The 19,770-nt window shown below is 33.7% G+C and overlaps 1 long non-coding RNA gene across 2 annotated transcripts in view; it reads left to right on the top strand.

Moving 5' to 3' along the window:
• Positions 1-19,770, top strand: part of LOC149787458 (uncharacterized) — a 68,390-nt gene that overhangs the window by 37,007 nt on the left and 11,613 nt on the right. For both annotated transcript variants that reach the window (XR_016424365.1, XR_016424364.1), the window contains exon 2: positions 16,792-16,920. This is a non-coding gene — a long non-coding RNA (uncharacterized LOC149787458). The remainder of the gene's footprint in view (positions 1-16,791; positions 16,921-19,770) is intronic.

Here is a 19,770-nt window from a genome sequence, read left to right as displayed (position 1 = left end):
TCGCTTAGAAGTTCTGATCGGAGGAAAACACGCAGGAAATAATTCTCCAGAAATCATTAATGAAAGATCTAATAGTTGCCGAAGATTATTTACAAACGGTGTTATGGATAATCATATTTATCACTCTCTCATTAATGAAATTGTCAACGATTATAACAGCGACTGAAAACAATCAATTAATTAATCAACTCGTAATTTAAAAAAATGATTATACACAATGCTCTAAGTAGACCTGTAATAGTTAGGGTAGTATATTCGCGATTACCATCCCTACACAACGATTTACAGAGATGGACTCTGTGATGTTGTTCAAGGTTTATTCAAGGGAATAGCTCCAAAAGCAATACCGATTGCAAAACAATTAGGAATGAAAGTTATTGAGGCTTTTTGCAATAAACTTATCAGTGCTGCTGGTAATGTTGTTGGTAAAGAATTTTCAGCAATCAAAGAAAGTTTAGCTCAATTAGTACGAAGAAAACCACAACCAGTAAAATTACCCAGTACTGAAAGTATGCCTGCAAATATCAGTAAAATAATAAATCAAGCTGCATAACAAAACCTAACAGAGTTGGCTAATATATCCCAGTCAGAAAAAAATATAACGGCAAGTTTAATAGCAGGAAGTGGTCTTCGTGTTAGACGATACTAATTATTTTAAAATGTTCAAGCGTATATCCGATCCAGCGTTTGATATGGACGCACCAGTTCTAAAAGATGAATCTATGCGCGATTATCATTAGTATTCTTATGACGCACGTGTACCAAATCAGCGTGGTCGAATCGAATTACAAGTTCAAGATACAAGCAGATAGTTTTTACCTGCTGAAGCATTTATTGAAGTATAAGGTAGACGTTTGAAAGCAGATGATACAGCGTACGGAATTATTGATCAGCCTGGTTTTCTTAATAATGGTGTTATGGCATTTTTTAACAGTGCTATATACATGAATGATGGAAAAAATATTGAAACATATCTCGAAAATGTTGATGTTGCCACAACAATACTTGGTCTTGCAAGATATTCCGATGATTACTCGAGGTCAGCTGGTCCGTCAATGATGTTTGCAAAGGATACCAATGATCAGCCTGAGAGTAATAACTTAACACTAAACGCAGCTGGAACTGAAGTTGCATCGATGAACGAAAATTTCAACTTAGGTTCTGCCGATAGTAGATCAATGTTAAATGGAGACGAAAATGTTTCATGTACAATTTCATTATCACATACATTTGGATTTTGTAGAAATGTTAGAAACGTTATATTTGGAGCTAAACACACTGTGGTATTTGTAAGAAAAGCCACTGACAATGATGCAATCGGGCGACCCAACGCAGTTAATGTTGGTAAAGTAATACTAACACAACTGTCACTGTGGATGCCGGAAATGACTCCATCGCTAGCTGAAGAAGACAAACTACTTGCTTTTATGAATTCAGGTGCTAAATCATCGTTATCATGGTCGATAATGACTAAAGATAGTGGGTTCGACCCCGGCCGAGTCATACCAAAGACTTACAAAATGGTACTAACAGCTGCCTCGCTAGGCGCTCAGCATTAAGATGTTAGTGTTAGGGCTGGCCGGCCTGGTGTCAGGATATTGTGACTGGGTCGGACATCATGCTACATGTCTGCGGCATGATGCCCCAGTGCTAGACATCACTATAAACTGCCACACTGCAGACATCGTAGCGATATGACTGAAAAATTCCTAATCACGCATACACACACAGACTTCAGATAGCGTTCAAAGTAATGCGGTTGGTTTATTTACATGGCAAATATCAACACAACAAGGACATTTGCACCAATACATATATTTATTGCTTTTCAGGAAAATACTAGAATAGATTCCCAGGAACGAAGTCCAGTGATATCTGACAAAGTTGGAGTTTCTGGAGTTGCTTTTAGGATAAATGGACACCAAGAACACGCTGAAGACGTTTAGTTAAATTTTGAACAAAATCATGTTGCACCCTGCTTATCATCGGTTGATGACATTTATGGGGCGTGATCGAAATGTTGACACTGGTTTGCAGATATCTCAGCAGAATACAACATAATATCCAATCTATTACTTTTCATTGGATATTATTATTATTATTATTATTATTATTATTATTATTATTATTATTATTATTTAAATCTGGCGTGGATTCTATCACAGTAATTACTTACTTGTAAATTCCAATCATCTGTGTAAATTCAAAATCTGATATTTTCCATCACTTAGACTTGTTGATATTAACGAAGATAATTTGGAGTATGCTAGCGTCGATGTGTGTAATATAGTTATATAGTTATGTAATTTTGCATTTTGTGCATTTACATATATTTTTTGCAATAATATTAATAAGGTGCCATCGCCAGCTATGGTGTTATTCTTGATAATAATTCACCGGTTCCAGCAATAACAGCAGACGCCTTATACACAATTCTGTCAACAACAACTATACGTCTGCGATATTATACTTTCAATGTATATGCTCAACGATATTTTTTTTTAATTTTTGTTTGCCATTCATGTGTTTGATTATATCTGTAATGTTGCGCTGCACGTTGAATGCTGATCGGAATGTTAAATATATTTTAATTAGGTGGGAATTTGGCGACTAATTCTAGACACCAATAGTAAATCAAGCCGATGTTTTCCTTTCCTTCTTCGGGTTCTACAGTAAATGTTTCCTCGTCGTTTTGCTCCAACATCAATAACATAAATCCCAGAGGTCCACCTGACGGAGTCAGATGTGGATAACGCCGTGAAATTGTAATAGATATTGTAAATGTTGCAACGCCAAGTACTGACAGCCTGTATAAACCGGTAACCTCAGTGCGATGTTTGACAGATTTATTAATTGGTGACTGTAATGCATGTCCAAACGCTACTGTTTATACTAAACTATCGGTATTGTTTTATGTCAGAGAGTTTAATATCGATAGCTGGTGGACTTCCCAAAAATTCATTAATGGGTCTATTTATGTTTCTACGAAAACTCATAAACAATTGTACATGACTAGAATAATCAGTTCTAAATGAGGTTATTTCATTACTTCCTGAAACTAACGAGTTAATCATTGGAAGGATGTATTTCGTCGTTACAGCATCATTGTCTGATTCTGGTTCTCCAAGATCAGTAATTGTATTATTATACATATTGAAAGAACCAGCCATTGTAACTCCGGATTTTTGTACTCGACCACGAATACTATCTAATATCGTTGACATAATAACACCGGGTTTAATTTTTCCGTTATTATCAAACACAGCTATGCAACTTTCAGTTTCTCCATTAATTTTAACGATAATATCTTTCAATGAAGGATTGTTAATTTTCAATTTTCCTTGCTTCTCTTGGAATACAACAACTTCGTTTGGATCTACATTGGAAAGGTTTAATAATTCAGATATTTTATCACTAATCTGTTAACTTATATTTTCATGAGTTATTCCGTCTGGTTTTGTTTTTGTTTAGAGGAAGCTCTTCCATAAATATCAAACATTATACTTTAAGATCTGTTTAAAACGACGCGTATACTTGTATACTCGTGCACGACTTTATGACGTGGTAATGTTGATGATGATACATCGTCGAGTACAGAAATTATTTCACGGCCACATATTGGTAGATCGGATATTGTTTGTGTTGGTAATGTTGAATACCAAATTGGAGTTTTTATTGTGTTTACGTAATTTAAAATTTCTTTAGGTGGAGCCATTCCATACGAATCAAAATAAATAATTCGACGTGGATCAATTGCATATACCACCCAATGGGTACCAGGACCGGCACTTTTATCAAGATTAATATTGCCTGTTTCAATATTATTTGGTTATTTTGTTAATTGATCACGCATAAAAACACCTCTAAATTGTTTGATGTTTGATGTTTTCGCATAATCAAGTAAATCAAAATTTGACAAAGGTAGAATTAACGAAGTGTTCCTGGATATCTCATACATTTTTTGTACCGATAAGGAGTTCCGGGTAATCTTAGACCCCTTCCACATTTTATTTCTTTTCCTGTTATTATTATTTTTTTTTGCTGCTAATCCACCAATATCTCCAGCAGCCGCAAGTGCAGCGGCTTTTGAAATCTTGATTGAATATCTTTGATGGCAATTGCAGAAAGATTGAGTTTAATGCCTCAGATAACGTTCTGGCAATGATAGTTTATTTTGACCACCTGAGATCTGATCTTTTTTAAGTGATATTTTTATTCCACAGTTCTTTACTGAATTTTATTGGAGCTTTGTAATTTGACCAGGAATCAGAATGACACTAACATGATGATATGACATTACAAATATGGTGAGCGATTTAATTACATGTTTTCTACTAGAGCATAAATTACTCTTATTCGCCCACCAACAATTTCAAGTGGCACTGTTTGTCTGAGAAAATAACAGCGATTGCTCTGTAACCACCAGCAGGCAGTCTAGCTACACGGGCTAGAAAATATATATCAACGACAGATTGCCTTAATAAATCTAAATGTGCAAATAAAAATAAAGATGATGGAAACCCCATTGGCAAGTTATGAGTATACCTACTAGTAATTATCAAGCTGAACAAATCAAAGATGAATTCCAGCGCTGAGGTAAGCCCATAACTAGAAGTGAATCGAAAATAGCTATTACTGTTCATGAACTAACATTATCAGCTGCCATAGAAATAAATTCACCAGATTATGTTGTAGATATTTGTCAATCATCCATCCGATCAGTGTTAGGCTGGCCTTAAATTACGCCTGTTTATCAAGGACCGCCGGAACCGAAGTTAAATGAATTCTTTATAGATAAGAAAAAATGTATAACAACTCCAAAATATTACGAAGAAGAATCTCCATTACATCCTAATCTTTATGTTCTCTATTTTACTAGTATGGTCAGATCGGTGGAATGATTTTATACTGTTAATGAAGAAACATTAAATTCATTAACTAATAAAATTAGAAATGAACATATAACTGTGCCCAAGACATTAGTAAGTCTATTTAAAAATTATATTCTGGAGTATCCTAATGACGATCTATAAAATGAAAATCATTGAAAAAATGCAACATTTAAATCAAGTTGTATCAGACCTTGACTATATTAATTAAAACAGTATTGAGCATATAACTAAGGCAGAAATATGCAATACCACAATATAATAAAAAAGAAACTTATAGTAAAGAAATATTTCTCGATTATTATAGATTAAATCAGAGGTGGGCAAACTTTCCAGTGCAAGTGCCGCATACACAAATTTACACCTTGTCGAGGGCCGCATAGTTCATTAAGTAAAATAATTAATATCTGAAATCGCAAAAACAAAAGTTTTTTTTTTTAAATAACATCATAATTAATTTTCAGTTGTTAATATGTTGTTAATATTTTAAAACTTCAACTTAAACTTCAAAAGAAGCACATGTATTTGATATATAGAATAACATAAACATAGTCATTGCGAATGATGACTTGTTCCTAGGCCGCATGAAAACCCTTGGCGGGACGCATGCGGCCCGCGTGCCGTAGTTTGCCCACCCCTCGATTAACTGAAGCAGAATTACCAAGGTTTGTAATACCAGTATTTGAAACTGACAGACTCAAAAGAAAAGTCAATAATATTATGAGTGAACATTTCCCAAAAATATTAGTCGCATGGAGACAAATAAATCCACAAGGAGATATTCTCAGACCTAACAATAATCCGTACGGTGAAAGCCGTCATATTTCACCGGGACTTATTAATATAACATCAACAATTGCAGTCAATCTATCATGCGACGTAATTGACAGGTGCTATCAAATTGATCTTGAAACATCCAATCAGGCACAGCAAGGATATATTTTGCATTCATTTATACCTTAAGTACCTCCTGGATATTTGATTGTACAAGAACGCATTAATCCGGTTTATCTACGTTATCATTATCCGTTATTATCAAGAATACGTTGCAAACATACTTACCAAAATAACCATTTACTTGATTTAAGACAAGAACATTCTCGATATTAATTAATATGTAAGATCATAGTGATATTCAGTCAGGAAGTAAAACAGAATTTATATTTTAGTGTATCGCAGAAAATAGTACATAAAATAAGAAAAATCAGTCAGATTAATGTAATTTGGTGGAGTAATAGATATTAAAAATTGTTGTTGTTGTTATGGGGTTTAATGCCATTTTCAGCACAAGATAGACTATACATTGCGGCAGTATTAATGGTGGAGGAAGAACCGGAGAAAACCCCGGAAAGAGAGACCGACCCACGGTATTTGCTTTCTCACATACCCACATTGGCCAAGCCCAAGACTCGAACCCACGCAGAAAGAGGTGAGATCCATGACGAAGGGCACTTTAGACCACTCGACCACTCGGGGCCCCATTAAAAATTGTGAAAAGCTCATCAAAAACAGTATAAAAGAAAAAATTACATAATATAATTTAAAAAATTAATTGACAAAGTCAAGGATAATTATTAACTTTCACTAGCCACGACAGGAACCCGAGTTGCCATAACTTTTCATTGTGACTACTTTCAATTTCACAATCACCCTTAATGACGTTACTACAGTCACTGACAGTACTTTCACTTTTACAATCACTTAAACGTTCACGATCTGACAAACTATTTCAACGCGCGTGTTGATACTCTTTTTCTTCTCACCTTAGCTAAATTTGATCTAATCTTTTCAATCGAGCACGAGGTACAACTTATTTAATTTCTATATCATTAACCATAGCCAAAGATTGGAACATACACTGTTGGATGAGCTCAGTAAATATATCATCTGCTGGTAATGTGTATCTATCTTTTAACGTTCGTGTTTGCAAAGATTCAAAATCATAAATATTTTTTCTGGATCAAGTTCAATTTCTATACCGTAAAATTTTAATTTTTTTTTTAACTGAAGAAATAATAACATTAATATTTTCAAAGTTCATTATATATATTATAGATATTTACAGCGAATATAAAATTTTAATTTTAAGGACAGAACAAAACATAATAGCAGCATATTTACAGCATTATATTAAGCTATTTACAGCATATTATATACAATCGTAAGTCTAGAGACGGCACAATATATATACGCGGCCTTCTCTACGTTCAATAGATTTCTGCACACGCATACAAGCACACACACACACACACACCAGTAATCGACCTCGGAAGAGTACCAAATACATGTTGGGGAGGGTGAATGTTTCTGTTGAAGTTCGAGCCTGCGGTGGACCCTAACATTTTTAATGAAAAATTGCGAAATATCGCCACCGTCGACAGTTGTCAGTCACGTGATTTGAACACCGGACCTCGCATATGAGAATCCAACACTCTAGCATTGCCATACAAATATATCTTACACATATATAATTCAGAAATTATTATGAAGTTACCTATGCTGGATTTCCTACAAATAAACAACGGCGTGGATTTATTTTCCATTTTCCAGAACAAATCGTGTTTAAATAATAATATATTGTATACATTTCTGCCATTGACTAAGTCAGGTTTAAAATATATGTATTTCTGTATAGCAGAAAGATCTAGAAATAACAACTGCATTAAAAAGCAGCCGATTGATTTTGTCAAGGGAGACGAAATTAAGATGTAAATATCCTTTCAATAATTTGAACTATTGCAAAATCATATTACTTCGTTGATACTAATTAACACATAGATGGTTAAATTACTGAATATTTGTATATAATTAATTACGATGACAAAATAATGAGGTCAATTACGCAGTAACAAGCGAGATAACTACTTAATTACTCTACCGGAGACAGCTTTATCTTCCTTGAACAAAAGTGAAACTTTTTTTTGTTTATATTTCTTCGAAAAAGCAGATCTGGTAATATTATCTGCAACATATTTTACATAACGCATTGAAATACCTTAATATTTTCCAGCTTCATTAATTGATTTCAATATTAATTTTTCACCAGTTTCTGTATTTACAGATTTAAAAAACATTTTAGTCGACAGAATTATATTACACCATCACGAGATGCTTCATAATTCTTGATGATAGGATGTTTCACAAATTCGTTTTGCTCCATTTCTAAAATAATACTATTTCTTTAAATGATTCTTTGTCTTAAAATTATTATTTTTAAATCTGGCTAGATAATCATCTGTGCTTTTTATAACTTTATCATTATTTTCAGTGTTGTATTTTTATCATAATATCTTTTCAGTATTTTTTTTACCACCAACTGCACACACAACTGCGTTTTATCGTAACCCCAACAACACATTTCAAACACGGTGTAGGTCCTAAACTCCCTCTCTGTACATTTTGTAAGTGAAGTCCACATAATTCATTTACACAAGCTTTGTTACAGAGAATTGAAGGACCTATCATAAGCCATTTGCATTTGAAAGAAGAATCTTTGACCCAAGAAGACGATCTCTGACTAATCCGACGGAAACTTGGATGAAAAATATTCGTAATGCTAAAAATGATTTTAGTAACGATGATGCATCTCATGTGTGGTCATCATTTAAAACCATACGCAACACCGGTGTTATTGATGCTACAATGAAGGCCCAACGAGCGGCGACGATTTTTTATCTCGACAATCAAAGATATTTTCTCAGAGTAAAGTTTATTAAGGAAGTAGACGATACTTGGATTATCAGTGACGAATGTGACCCTGTCCTTCATACTGAATAATTCGCCGTATTAAGTAACAACTGCAAACAAGGAATGTTGTCTGGTATTGCCAAACTGTATTATGAAAGAGCGTATCCTGTGACCGCAGTTATTTATGCAATATATCCACTGAAGGATAAACACGTCGTTCATCATCTAAAACCGACAAAGGTTTCGAAAATAAATAGTGTAAACGAGTAAGGGAACATTTTACAATTTCGACTCGCCGAAATGGTTTAACAGATAAAAAACGTAAAATAATAAACGATTGGGCATAAATAGTTAGACAAACCGGAGCGTCTATCGAAAACGTCGCTGAGCTAGGAAAGAAATTAAAATTTCCAATGATTTTAAAAATAATAACCGGTTAGATTTTGTACGAATCAAAATATAAATCAAAAGGAGCTTCAGTTAGATTATAGATCATAATGCACATGCATCGACCAATGCAGTAACAATATTTCCACGAAATAGAATTGATAAATTTTACCAAGGAGATATATTTTATTTCATTAACGAAATAAGTAGGAACGACCCTGTATCTGTAAGGTCATTTCAGATTTCCGATGATGGAAAATATGATCAGTTTGTACGATCTAATGAAGATATTTATCGCACAGAATCTCTCCACGAAGAAATGAAAGATTTGCGTCAAAATACACACATGACGATGTCATACGTGAAAAGTTACTCAGTAATTGTTTTACGATTCCATCGGTAGCGGCTTATTTTTGCAAGAGAGAAAAAATCGTAGAAGCCTAAAATGCTTGAATTTCTCAATGAAATAATATCGAGTTGTGTCGAATACGGACACGTTGTATTATGGAATACCAGATATGATTATCAGGATGATATCACGGTTGATATGGTTTCATGTTATCCCGGAAGTTTCCTTGGTATGGGAGAGTGTTCTAAGTATTTTGAGCAATATGGACATCCAACACACGAGATGACCTGAGTATCGACAAATAGACCATTACCAGCATTTGACATGAGTGGATTTCCTTATATCTAGTGAGTTAAACTTGCCGAAGATCTTCATCCAATTTGTTATGTCTGGTTAGGCAACCATTTTTCAGAAACAATGTGGACACCAAAAGTATTGTTACGATATAAGCTCGATGTAAAAATACTGATATCGTTGATTGTAAGTGAACTAATTATATCATATAGTTCGCAGAAACAAGTTTGGTTACCACCACAAAAGAAATATTCTGATGATGAAAATCCTGATATGACTGATTTTTAGAATGAAATTGCAAAAGATCTCGGCAGAAAAGTAATCGGTAAATTCAATCAAGGAGGATCACATGATCAGAAACGACATTGTACAAGATTGATTATAGATGATGCTGAACTCGATTTTATAACTGCTGATACAAGGAATAGAAACACGTTTATAAGTCGAAGTAATGTTAATTTATTACACGGAACTAAATTAGGTACAATTGTGAGTCATATTGATGGTGACCGCAGTTTACTCATTTAAGATCGTCATTGCTTGCGTACTTTTAGATAAATCTATTATCGATTATAAATATTGTGTCTGAGTTTGCTGTCAGAGTCGCTAAGGATTCATTTGATATCAATAAAAATACAGGATTGCTGGAGCAAATATATATCGACACTTACGCATCATGGGGTGAATGAAGAATAAAACAAGAAAATATATTTATTTATTCTGAAACCGCCGACTTGAAATTATGGATATTTATTATTAAAAAAATCAAATATCAAAATTGTCCTCGGCGCCATCTGTATTTGATCCTGTAGCTACATATATAACAGTTTATCTCAATGGGCCAGGATGTTGTGGTTAAACAACTCGTGTGTTTGAATTATTTCGGAATTTCGATATAGTTGTATTAACACCTACAACCAGACGCGCAAGAGAAATGAAAGAAAGAAATATTGAATCATGTACTTATCATAAATACTTTTGATGGAACAGAGATACATGGACTCATGAACGATTGGGCGAGAAATATATTCCAAGGATAATTGTTTGGGATGAAATATGCACCGTTTCATTAGAAACGTTAGAAATATTTCTTGATTGGTTATTGACAAATAAATACTGCTGTAATAATGTGTGGCAATCATGGTCAACCACCGCCTTCTGTTGGATTGTCTCCACATAAATGGCTGAAACAACTCGTGGATTATTATGAAGAAATGAGTGATCATAGAGTACTTAATCCAGAATTAAGAGAGTTTACGAAATTAATCAAACTACAACCGAATACAATTCAGAGTGAAATAATGCGTGAAATAATTTCAGAACTCATATAAACAAATTTTGGAATTTATGGAAACCAAATTATTTGATAGTTGCAAGTAGAAAGATAGTTCGTGTTCGTGATACACTTCAACAAAAATTATTTATGCAACACGAAGATTGTTTTTTCTTCAAATATACTTGTACCATTGTGTTAACGACAAGCAGACAGAATATCGACGTTGATATACCAGGATCGTCAGAAAAACAAAATCTTGTATTAGATGATGTTATTTTAGGTACTGTCAATGTTGTTGAGAGCGCGTTCTGTATGGACGAAACTCTATGGACGCAAGTATACGCAATGACAATTCATTATTACAAGGATTAATTGTTTCTGGTACACGTGTTTGGATCGTAGATGATCGTATCTAATGGTCTAATGTAGATTATCTCACAGTGTCTCAAGTCACAGAAAATAAAAAACAAATTCAGGAAACTAACGACGATCTAGTAAGAAGTTTTTTTTTAGTTATAAACAGTGTGACAAAATAAATAATCGCGACTTTGATCTCGATGCTGAATTTATCACGACATTGAAACAAGAGCAAAATAATCATAGTGCGAGCTGTAACAGAATACTGTTGTGGCAGTATTCAAATAATAATCCAAGACAATTTACCGTCGATAGAATTAATAGTAGTCTTGGTCACACACGCAAAATGTGATGCTGACCTGTCTTGAAAGTATTCGACGTCGAGGTGCTAGTTTACAAAAGTGAACGCGGTGGTAATTGTGTGTCTTCAGGAATTACTTGTAATTGTTCACATACAAATCCACGTTGAGGAGCAGTTGAATCTACTCTGTAGAATGCAGGTCTACCCGTAGATCTTACCACACTGGAAATGTTATGTGTCATCACAGTCCAAATAGGATCAGTCGCTTCTTTTTTTACCACCTACAAATTCACCAGGTTCATATAAATATCATAAAGTAACATTACCTAGTACTGTTTGTTTTTAAAAGTCATGTCGTTGTATTGGTATATGTTGTTTATTTTTTAATTGCATTAATAGGTTTCATAGAAATCGCAAAGTAATTTCAATATTTAACGCAGCTATCACACTTGATAATCTTGCAACCAATTCGCGAAATCGCATATCTTTCTGAATTCTTTCCTTTGCATATTGATATCCAAATAACCGCTCAGCAAGTGTTCGATTAAATCGTTCAACAATTGCCTGATCATGATGAATGTCCTCGTCTGATTCTCACGTTATAATTTTTTTTTATATCAAAGATGATACTGCACCAAGAAATTCATTGCCAGGATAAACTTGGAGCAACTGCAGCCATCGTAAAGGTCCTCATTGATAAATTCGTTCAAAAGCTGATACAACTTCAGTTACTGTTTTAGTTGATAACGGATCTGCTTCGTTATATCTACTTGCAACTTCATCGACAGTCAAAGCGTATTTGTATGTACGTGATTGATTCTACCAATTTTAATAGTATCGTGTGGTAAAATTAAAATTTATGCTTGACGAACTTTATAAGGAGTGCTGACATCAAGATGTGCATGCGGACTTTTTTAGGTGGTGGTAGCAAATTTGCCAAATTGCCTTTCGTGCTAACCAGTTTGCAGCAACAGAATGTGTAACATTTGCTACATTAGCGAGTTTACTAATCGCTGATCTACCCCTCCAGTATCCTCTTGGGCTATAATAAATTGATTCCATTATTTTAGAATAATCGGTTGATTAATTACCGGCTCCTAATACTAGTTTACCTGTCATCGCAGATCTTACCAATCAATTAGCTAATGATTCTCTGAAAGATTTATTTTTTATGGAATTTAACGAATGAATCAACTTCACATCTGCAATATGTCATTGTTGTAAAACCTTATTTTTATGCGCTACACCATGAACGTGACATGCTTGGCCCATTGCATTTATTGGATACTCTTCAGGTCTTGACTGATCTCGTTTTGTCAAGTCGGATATCAAGTCGAGTTCAAGGACCACAATAATTATATCCTGGAAGATATTTTTCTTCTTGGTATTTAGCCCATGGAGTTCCTGGTAATTTTCCTAATGAAGTAGCAATATCACCACCTGTTTTCATACGATACGAAATACATTTAAATTTATTTGTACCACATTTCACATACTTGACTGTAAGTGCACGCTTTTTATTTTTTTGTTAATGCTATTATTAATCCACTTGTGTGGGTGTATGCTCTGCACCGAACACAGTATAAATCCATATTATTTACTATATTTGTATAACATGGATGTCATTGATTTCAAGCATCATCCATCACTACCAAATTCGATCAGAGCAATTGTCATAGGTCTATCTGGGTCTGGAAAAACGCAATTATTACTTAATCTGATAATGAAATGGCTCAAATGGGATAAAATGTATTCAGGAGCTCCGTTAGTTGATGATCAGAGATGTTACGATGTACTTAAAGATTTTAATGAAAATGCAAAATTGTTGGACGAGAACGGTAATGATACTATTGCTTGTATCACCGATATTGATGAAGCCCCATCTGTAGATGACCTCGATGGATTTTTTAATAAACTCGTGGTATACGATGATGTAAAACTGGACAAACAATAAAATCCAGCAAGAATATTTTCTCGAGGCAGGCAGCAAAAAAAACCTGACGTGACTTATGTTAGAGATATACACAAATACCTGTGATAACTGTAATATTTTAGTTGTGTTTAATGGACTTGATACGCATACTCCGCGATATATTCATCCGACGTGGTGTAGTGGGGACATGGACATGATTAAGTTCAAAAACGTTCTTTTCACAAGCAGAATCTACTCCACACGGGATTATAACAACAAAAATTTACATGATCCTCGATAACGATATCGTATAGGTCTTGATAAAATATTTGGTTGAGAGACTGATATAATAATGATGATTATTGCTCACACAATTCGGCAGCAGAGAGAATGTGACCACAAATAAGTGTCACGGTGGGTAAACAAAAGTAAGAAAAACACGAACGACAAAGATAAAGTAACAAAAATACTAACCCAGTTCGAAAAACTCTTGGTTTTAGTTGAAGGCGTCGGTTTGACGTTACTGACCTTTAATCTTCAATTTTCGTAGGAAGCTTTATTTTTCGAAAATGGACATTCCAGCAAGTGGTCTGTTCACCCTCTCTGCTGCTCACGATAACCAAGTAAAGGTATTTTCTAGATGTTATGAAAGATTGCCCTGATTTTGTATGCTACAAGTGTGGGGAGCAAGGCCATGTAGCTAAGAATTGCACAAGGTAAAGATGTGACAGTTGTGAAAGTTTTCCTATAGTGTGTACATGTAGAATATGCGATAAATGCCACAAAGAGGCACAAACATGTACGTGTTACTGAGAGGACATTTCAGTCATTCATTCGCAGGTTGATGATGCTACGAGGGAAGAAATACTGACGTTACAGAGTGAAGAAGAGGATAAAGAAGAAACTCAGAATGAAAAACAAGAAAATGAGAGTCGAAAAAGTTGGGAAGAAAATGAAAGAAGCAGAGTTAATATGACCAAAGAAAAAAATAGAATCTGAGGAGAAAATATGAGTGTGCTGAAAGTATTAGAGAACATTAGATTTGGAATGGTGACATATTCTATAGTAATGGTGACAATATGAGGGCGGATGTTGCTGTTTTAGTAGTAAGAGATTTGAGAAATCAGGTGACACAATAAATTATTGAGAAGGGTAGAATGTTACATCTTAAAATTGTTATCGATGATAGAGTGATTGATTAAATCAATATCTAAGCTCCAAATATCGTGAGGAAAAGATATAACTTTTTCATGAACCAAAACACATATTTACATGATAATACTAGCGATAGCATTATCTTGGGTGGTGATTTTAATACAGCTTTAGCTGGAATTGATCGACATAATAAAGCCTTACATATTGATGATGTAGATGTTCGTGAGCGTTATAAAATTATTTACGATAAAAAAAAATCCGATCTATGGAGATCACGAAATCCTGGTACTCATATTGTACTAGGCGAACTGAAGCAGAGTAGGATAGATTATTGTTTGATTTTCTCGAAATTACATTCCAGTGTGCAGAACGTTTACTATGCAGACACATCCTTTTGTGATCATTATTTCGTATACCTTAAACTAAATACATGCAAAGTGGAAACAGGGCATGGATTATGGATACTATGGATCCTAAATAAAATTGTTCTTTGTGATGAAGAATATGTACAGAGAGTGAAATCAATTCTTGCCGAGGGAAGGGCTGAATAAATGCAAAATTAAAACAATTATCCCAAGTATTCTGTACAAGAAGAAATAAGGAAATATTACAATAATATTTTTGATTGCAAAATAAATTAAAATCATTTTCAGTAAAAGTTGCCAATAAAGAACCATATAACATTAACAAATATGAATAACTAAAACACCATCTAAGTGACAATGAAACTGAATTTTGTCGGGGTGTTTTACTGAGATATAAGGCAAAATGTGCAACTGAAAGCGATGTAAATAATATATACTTTTAAATCTTGAGAAATATCGACACAATAAAATTGTAATCAATGAATTGATTGATGATGACGATGTAATTATTTCAAATGCAACTGAAATCTTAGATGAAATGCATCAGTTTTATATTTATATTCCTCGTTAACTATTAATGATAATTGTAGAGATTCACTTTTACATTTTGTAAACTGTTCTGTACCTGATGGGGATAAAGATATGTTTTACTCTATAATAATAGTTGATGAAATACATACAGCTATAAAAGGGATTGCTAAAAATAAAAGCCCCGGCCAGGACGGATTGACAGTAGGGTGGTATTGTATATTTTATTATTGTATATATGATATTCTGTTGAACATTTTTCACAGTGTTAAGATAAATGTCGAGATCAATGAGATTTGAGGTTATATCACTTATTTATAAAAACAAGGGAGATAATAGAAGGTTGCAAAATTCGCGCCCTATAAGTTTACCTAATGTACATTATTAAATTTTTGGCAAGGATTTTGTCTACACGTTTAAAAATGGTATTACCTAAAATTATTTCTCAAACTCAGACATGTTGTATAGTTGGGAGAGATATTGCTAATAATATAGTCACTGTAAGAGATATTATAGATATGGTTGAGAAAGACAATCTTGAGGGATATATCTTTAAAACTGATCAAGAAAAAGCGTTTGACAGAGTTTGCCACTCATATTTGATTTCTGTTTTATGAATGTTCGGGTTTGGTGACTATTTTATTCAGTGGATAAAGACATTTTATAGTGAAATTAAAAGCAGTGTTAAATGCAATGGGCATCTAACGAAACCATTTTTAATTAAAAATTCAGTCAGACAAGGCTTTTCCTATATCAGCTATGTTTTATGTATAAGCAGCAGAACCCTTATGACTCGCTCTGAAAGCAAATCCAAATATCAAAGGTATTCCACCCCCACTGTCTAGTAATACAACTTTCAACATGCAGATGATACAACCTTGCCATTAGCGGATACACAATCCATTAATCAATCTTTTAATGTACTTGACTTGCATTGCAAAGGATCTTATACAAAAGTGAACAAGGAGAAAACAGAACATGTATGTAGTGGATCTGGTAAACTCTCTGATGAATATTGCAAATAATTACAAATTCACATTTGTGATTAAGTCATCTTAATTTTAGGAGCTTAGGTTGGAAAATGTGCAAAGTTATGTGAACAGCTTAAGTGGAATGATAGATTGTCTAAAATTAAAAATGTATTGCAACTGTGGACACAGAGATATCTGATGATACAAGGAAACGTTACAGTAGTTAATACCTCCTCATTAGTTTCTAGAGTATGGTACATAGAGTCAGTTCAGCCTCTTCCTGATATGATTGTTGATGAATTGAAGCAATTATTTTTCAGATTTATCTGCTCAGGAAGTTCCATTTGGTCCACTATTATACCATAATTGGTGATATGCAAAACGGCGGACTACAGTTAACTGATATACAGATGAAGATGTATGCATTCAGGCTAAAAAATTGTAACAAGGTACTTTGATGTAATTTGCCATGCTATGTGGAAAACTACCTTTGATTGCTTTTTATCTACTGTTCTGAACATGAAGTTGACCAAAGAGTTGTTTCTCATGTCCTTAAAAAAGCAGCAATTGATTTCTCATGTCCTTAAATAAGCAACAATTGAATACCCTACCTATATTTTACAGAGAAAAGTTTCCTGCATGGGAAAAACTTAGAAATAATATCGACACATATATTGATGTGAGGAATGTATTTGAACAACCTCTCTTTTTAAATTCTAATACTACATGTGCTGGTAAAACTTTGTTCTTCGCAGACTTTATAGAAGCAGGAATTGTTCGTGTTCAACACATTACACATGAATTTGTACCTGGATTATTACCTTATAGAGCTATTCAAGAAATGATATACGAATCAAATCCTGAGATCAAAACCGAATAGATAAAAAAAGACTACAATTGCATAATAGAAAGTATACCATTAGGCTGGAGAAGTATTGTTGCAATAAAATCAAAACCCACTGTAACCAAAGGAAGAAATAATATGTATCTCAAAGTTGATACCAAAATGTATAACCTCTGTTCATGTACAACACAAATATTTCACACGCTTGTATGTACTTTATTTTCAAGAACCCGCTTCTGTTTCGTTTTGGAGTAAAATATGTTGTTTGGAAACGCCTAACTACTGGAAATTGATACACTTGCCTTTCAAGACCCCATATTGTGCAGATTTGTATTACAGACTAATGCACAATCGAATATTTACAAAAGAGAGACTGAAATGCTATGACAAAATTGATAATGACTTATGTCCAGTGTGCCAGTTGGAAACGAGGATTTATTTCATATTTCTTTGAAATGTCCTGAATAAAGCTCTTTTAAGAATTATGTATATATAGTTGAGATTCTTTCTAAAAATTGTAGAGTTGGTGTTCTTAAAAGCACTTCCTTTGAACAAAAGCCAATGATAGAATATAACAAAGAAACAAAATCAATCAATAGTTATTTTTTGAACTATATTCTGAGCATTGCTTGATTGTGTATTTACAAAAGACGAATCAGCATGTCGTTACTGGGGAAAAAAATAGACATCGAAAGATTGTTTCAATATCTCACTAGAAAATATATAGTATATGCGTATCAACATTACAAAGACAAAAATCAGATTTTGATTACAAAATATTTTGTACAAGATAATCCGTTAATGAAAATAGAAGGGAAATTGTTTATCACATTGTAGAATGATTGTTTTGTAATATGGCGTCACAAAATACTATGTAAATACTGACTGCATACTTTAACTTGCATATTGTATAAAAGGTGTTTTAAATAAAGAAAGAAAAAAAGCGCACTTGACTTCTAAACCAAAGGTTACGGTTTCGAGTCCCGCCAGGGATGAATTATCTTGTCATTGTATGTATACTGGTTTTTGGCCATTGGCAATTCATTTTAGTCCGTCGTCATTCGATACACTGAAATGCATTTAAAATGTTCCTTACTGTGAGCCAAATTTATAAAAGGCATTCTCTCTAATCATTTATTGCCTTTGAACCGGCATTAGCTAATAAAACCCTCAATTATGTTACCCAATAAATTTGAAGCTGTGGGTGTATCAACGGGGTACAACCAGCCTCTATATATATTTTTATCCCCACCCTCTTTAGAACATTTATTTTTTCTTATGGCTTTGTTGGAGAATCCTAGGTCATCAAAAAGCGTCGCAATAATCGGCCTAAATATTGTCCCAGATACCCGTCGACTACACTAATCCGGATGAAGAGTTGCATATTAGGTCTGTATATCTAAGGCATTTCCGTATACTTTGTAACTTGCATAATTTTTGGATTCTTTAAAACCAGTTCTATTGCTCCAAGCAGAAGAGCTTCCAGCTTATTGTTATAGATTGACCTGGTTGGAGAGCTTCCAGTTATCTGGTATATTTTGGTCTGCTTAGTGTAGGTACAAATTGTAAGACAGTGCGTTCAGTCCCAGAAAAAAAAACTGGTTACGAACGTGAAGGCAAATAGTCTTACCATGCAGACACGTTAGATAAGTAAGGTTCCTACGTTTCAGGATAAAACATCTTAATCTATGTTTTGGAATGACATTGTATGCGTATTGTTTTTGCATCCTATAAAATCAGTATATACTAGACGACGAAAAAAAAAACATTTGAAATGTCCTACGAAAGAGTCTAGTTTTTCTCCATATTTAGTTGGACGTAGAGTTTTTAAATTTCCTAACGATTATGATAATATAAGTATTTTTTGTTCCTAAAACAAAATGCAAAGTTCTTAGAGCTGGAGCATTGCCAGTTTCCTAAAGAGCTTATATTTACTTATTTCATACATTTTACAGAAAATATTAGATTGAGCTTATCTTACATAAATTCAAGAGGGATATAAATACTATATAAATGACCATGATAACTCTGAACTGCATTTTAATAACGCTGTTAATATGAGATTAATTTCATTTTTGGAATAAAGTGGTATTTCTGCCTCTACAATGCGAGGTAGAAATTGGACTTAAACTAGACAGTCGAGACCGTAATCTTATCTCACGTTTGAATCCCAGCTCTACCATGAATGCATGCTTATGATAGTGAGATCATTTCAGTATGAACTTGCTTGACATAAAAAATTGATTTGGCTTTCATTATACTGTCAAATCAAAATCTTGAGAAACGATTTATTTTCGGTCGTCAAAAATATTTAGTGAAATCTTTGAAAAACACTTCATTGGAGAAGCAAACAATATTAATCAACTACAGCTGGTGATGACACTCACCTGGCTAGTATTTCAGTCCTGCTCTGCTTGACAGTGGATGAAATTGGATGAATATGGAAATGTACGGT

This window comes from Sinohyriopsis cumingii, chromosome 11, assembly GCF_028554795.1.
Source record: "Sinohyriopsis cumingii isolate HCF-2022 chromosome 11, ASM2855479v2, whole genome shotgun sequence".
Taxonomy (NCBI): domain Eukaryota; kingdom Metazoa; phylum Mollusca; class Bivalvia; order Unionida; family Unionidae; genus Sinohyriopsis; species Sinohyriopsis cumingii.
The sequence above is the reverse complement of the archived record's forward strand: the minus strand, read 5'-3'. Positions and strand labels throughout refer to the sequence as shown.